The following is a 5,328-nucleotide window of genomic DNA, read 5'->3' as shown; positions in this document are numbered from 1 at the left end:
ACACATAAAGGTATACAATGAACAATTACAATCAGAAAGAAATAAAATAGTGTTAAGAAAATGGAAAGTGTTTTGGATGCAGGGCCAGAACTGACCTCCCTGAAGAGGTGACATTTGAATAAAGACCTAAAATAAAGTACAAGCAAAGGAAGGCATTGTAATAGAATGAGGATGGCTGCAAATTCTGTGATACTTCTCCCACTGAAAGATGGAGTCTATTTTTTCTCTCCTGTATTTGGGTTTGCCCTATGACTTGCTTTGACCACTAGCCTATAAATAAAGTGATGCTGTGTAAGTTCCACAGTTGGAATTTAGGAGATCTGGAGCTTCTACTTTTGTATTCCTGGGACATTCCCCCTTGTAACCAAGCCACCATATTTTAAGAAGCTCAGGTCCCATGGAGGAACCTTGTGGAGGAGAACTAGCTCTAGCAGAGTGCCCAGGTACCAGCCAGCATCAGCTGCTAGCAGGTGAATAAACCTTCTTAGATGTTCCCACTCAATTGAGCTTCTGGGTAATTGCGTCTCTAGCTGACATCATGTGTAGAAGAAGAAATGCCCAGCTGAGAACAGTCTACACATAGAATCATGAAAGCAAATAAATGTCTTTGTCATTTTAAGCCACTAAGTCTTAGTATCATTTGTTATGCAACAATATATATCTCAATTAAACATTTTAAGAAAATATAGCAAGTGCAAAGAGCCTGAGATGGGGCTGTGTTTGGCACATTTCTGGACCAGTAAGGAGACCACCATGATTAAAATGGAGTTATTAAGAAGGAGATTGTTAGCACAGGGAACTTGAAGCCGACCGTGTATGGTCTTATATACCAGGGGTCAGCAAACAAGGCCAAATGTTGTCTTCTGCTGTTTTTAAATAAAGTTTGTATTAAACACAACCACACCCATTCATTTATGCATTATCTATGGCTGCTTTCCTGCTACATTGGCAAGTTTGAATAGTTGTGAGATCAATCATATGGCCCACAAAATCTAAGTTATGTATTACCTGCCCCTTTTCAGAAAAAAAAACTGCCAACCTCTGTAATAGACAGGGTAACCCATTGTAGTGCTTGAGCAGACAACTTATATGATATGGCTTATGTTTTACCAACATCTCTACTTTGTGGAGAACGAACTAAAGAAGGGAAGACAGAAGCAGGGAGACTACTAAAAATGATATAGTCAAAAGATGGCTAAGTAGAATTGGTAGAATTGTGACAACTGGTCAAATGCGAGGTGTATTTTGAATGTGGAGTTGACTGGGTTTTAGACTGATTAGATGTGAGAAAGTTCAAGTATGACTCCAAATATGTTTTGGCTTCAGCAACTGACAAAATCAGTTTAAAAATATTTGTTGATTAAATTATTTTGATGTAGTGATGGAGAAAAATGAATGGTTTTGGTATAACATATAACTCAATTTTACGTATCTTCTAATGAGATGAATATTTTGGTAATGAGTGTATAAACCAGTGTTTCCATGGTAAGTCTGGGCAAAGTAACATCACTTTTTCTATCAGGGAAACACATTTTTGTTGTTGTTAGTGTTGTTGAGTATTCATTTGTTGAACCATTCACTGAAAATGGTCTAATGATAAATTAGGAGACACAGCCATTAGGGTATCCTGTTATGTCAGCAGTTAGTCTCTGTGAGGAGTCACTCTGGGTCTGGGGGATCTTGTTTTCATGTTACTAGATGGGAAGCCATGGACCATCTAGTTCCATGTCTTTCTTGGGAGGATTTATCTGTTCTTAACCCTAGAAAGCCATTTTGGACATGGCTGCTTGACCACACTAACGAATCTCCACCTTTGCATGTAATTGTCTGCTCTCTTCAGAGGGGCTCAGGAGAGACAGGTTTTCTAAAAATAACTACAAATGGACACTCAATAAGGACATGCTCCCTAGGAACGCTGGAGATGACCCACAGTAGCATCACAGAAAAGGGAAGCCAGCAAGAGGCTTTCTGTACCTCTGTACCCCCATACAGTGCAGGTAAGGAAAAGTTTAACATAGAAGAAGAAAACTTATTTAACAAAACCCCTCTTTCTACACCTTCCTGAGGGATGTGAGCTTGTAGCTGTCACTTCCAAATCTAGTAACTTACTAGTTTCAACACCAAAAAATGTGTGACCTGGCTCCTCTTAGGAAATGCGAGCCTTCTAAATACCTAGGAACTCTACCTTGATTAGAGACAGCACTTTTCTTAGTGGAAGCAACTTTTTCCTGTTCACAGTGAACCCACCAGAGTACCCAGCAGGCAGCTTTCCTGGCCCTCCTTTGAAGAATCTGGCCACAAAGTTTGTTCCAGCCAAATCCCTCTAAAGTGACAAGATACTGTTGAAAAATGTCCACTCAGCACTCTGCTCTCTAATAGAGACTTCCTTTCTCTCAAGTCAGGGTTTGTATGAGAATTTAATTTTTTTTGTCAAGGTCTGGTTTGATCACTTTAAAGAGGAGGCTAGAAATGGACAGACACAGGGACAAAGTCTTCAGGGGATGATGCATAACAAGAACTACTTGGGGAGGACAAACGAGGAAGCACAGGCAGGCCACCTGGAGGGCCACAGGGCTGAGGAGTGCTGAACAGAGCCCGGAGGCCTATGGTTTTCATTAAATGGATTGGTATTGCCTTTGAAATTTTGCCACCAAAAATGCACGATAAGCACAATTCAGTATGGTTTTCTGAATTAAACGAAAAGATGAACTTGTTGGTGTGTAACTGTAGCACAGTTGGGAAAATAAATAGAGCTCAAAGAACTGCTGGGCCTCCATCCCATGGCTGCGCTTCCATTCTGAACTACTGACCAGTGGGGGCAGGAAGCTCCTGCCTTGAGAGGGTGGAAGATCGTCACCCCAAAAAGCAGCCCTAAATGAGAATCATATCAGATGCAATTATTAAGCATTGACAATTTTTTAAGCTTGGGAATGGCTTCCCTTTACAGCTAGCTGCACAGAAGAGACTTTCGTATTTAAGAGCACTTGGTGATTGCTGTGACAGGTTTATTATTTGTTGGCTTTCTCCAGCATTGCACAGTAAAACTTGTTTTCAAAGAGTATTCAAAAGTGGAGCTGACTGTCATTGTAGCAAACCAAACCCATCCACTGATATATTTCACCCTCTTGATTGATAACTGGCTCCACGGTTTGACATTTCAGGAAGAGAGTAGAAAAAGAACAAGTCTCAGAGGTCATTAATCCTTTTTCTCCCTCAAGACTCCCCTGGGTGGCTACTTGTGCCATTATCCACATTTCTTACTGCTGATCTCAACAGCTCCATGCTGGCCCCAGACACCAGGAGCCGCTTCCACTAATGGCAGCTGCCTCCATTGAGGCAGTGAAGAGGCCACTTCCCGAGGCGGGTCCTCGAAGACCAGGGTGGGTATGGTCCCTTAGATCACAGCTTTTCAAAAGGAACCTTCCTGGCAGCTTTCCACACTCAAATGAGGAGCAGAGGAAGGTTCGAGAAGCCCTTCGCTGATGGAAGCAGCACAAGACGCAAGAGTGTGTCAAGTGTGAAACAGCATTCACCTGCACATCCTGTGAATCAGTTTCCGTGGCCATTTGATATAATTATTCTTGATGTTCCACCTATTGTGCTGTGAGTTAGTACGGAGGAGAGCTATAACTGTTCATCTATTTGACAGCAGTGAATAAACCTTCTTTGCTGTCAGAGAGAGAGGCTGTTATTTTTTATTGCTGTAAAAAAGCTCAGAGTGTAGTGGATGAAATGTCAGGCATCGTTAAACCAAATCAGCCCCCAAAGAAAGAGCAGTCAGTGATTATGAAAACCTGGTATCTCTAATTAATCAGAACATGAAACTTTGGGGGATTAGGGTTGCACATATGTTTGGAGTGGAGGTGTGGAAGTCTCCTCAGCGTCCTTTCCTGGTTTGCATCATTTCAAAGAGAGAACTCTGGCTCCGGATGGATTCAAAATCCCTAGGTCTCAGATCCTGCTGAGGATTCAGGATAAAGTGTTCCTGTCATTTGCCAGGAACCTGGGGATGTTTCTTTGCTGCAGCAAGTGTTAACTTTTGCGGAACATTTAAATTAAACACAAATATCCTCTCCATCTGTCCTCTATGGAATAGTCCTTCTAGACAATTTTCCCCCCCAAATTCTTCCTTTTTTCCAGTTGGAGCTTAAGTATTCTAAACCCCTCAAATTGCTTTAATTTCCATTGAGTGCTACTTTATCTACAGCATCAGTATTTTTTTATTGTTTGGGAGAAGCACTTCAATAGGAAATTTTAAAATGATATGGAATAGAAAAATGTATAAAAATCTTCAAGTCTGTTCCAGTCAGTGAAGACGAGTCATGATAGCTTGGAGGGGTCCTTCCAACATCCTCACTGACTGCTCAGGGAAGGTTTTGGGATTTGGGGATTCAAATAAGAGGAAATGTGTGAGGCATTATCTCAGCAGCTGTCAGGGAAAATTCCAGGTTCACACTGACAGTGCTCTGTGCTCCTCTAGCTCTCTCCAGAACTTTACAAATGAAATCTACATTTCTATTTGCCTAGTTTTACTATAAACGTGTGTGTATTTGTATGTGTGCATATTTGTTTTCTTCCCAAAATATATGTGAAAAAGATATTTGCAAAAATCCTATGGTAATCTATCTGATGAAAACATGGATTTCCAAGTATTCTTGATATGCTCCAATTTTTGAGAAATCAGTTGCATTGAGGTATGGTTTACATATAATAAAATTTACTCATTTTGAGCATTATAGTTGATGGGCTGTGACAAATATATATATAATCATGTAACCACAAGCACGATCAAGATTTAGAATTTTCTCATCACTCTATAAAGTTCGCTTGAACTCTTTTGAAGTTAATTTTCTTCCCTACCCCCAGTCCCTGGCAACCACTGATCTGCTTTTTGTCCCTAAAGTTTTGCTTTTTCTAGAATGTTATGTGTATGGTTCTATACAGTACAGAGTCTGTCTGGCTTCTATCACTTAACATCTTGCTTTCTAGTTTCATCCATGTTTGTTTCATATATCAGTCATTCCTTTTTATTGCTGAGTGTTATTCCATTGTATAGATATATCACAGTTTGTTAATCCCTTTACTGGTAGGTGGACATTTGGGTCGTGTCCAGTTTCTGGCTATTATGAATAATGCTGGCATTAACATTTTTATAGGACTTTATGTAGATATAGTATGCTCTGTTTTTAGCCTGTACTTCGGAGGCTGTACTTTGCTTACTAGATTTTTGCCAGACATCACCTAACTATTACTTGGTGAGTAGAGGTTCCTGAAATTAGTCGTCAGGACTAATGGTTTGGCTGCTTTAGGTTAGAATCTGAAACTCAG

This window comes from Balaenoptera ricei, chromosome 21 (genome assembly GCF_028023285.1).
Source record: "Balaenoptera ricei isolate mBalRic1 chromosome 21, mBalRic1.hap2, whole genome shotgun sequence".
NCBI classification, from domain to species: Eukaryota; Metazoa; Chordata; class Mammalia; order Artiodactyla; family Balaenopteridae; genus Balaenoptera; species Balaenoptera ricei.
The sequence above is the reverse complement of the archived record's forward strand: the minus strand, read 5'-3'. Positions refer to the sequence as shown.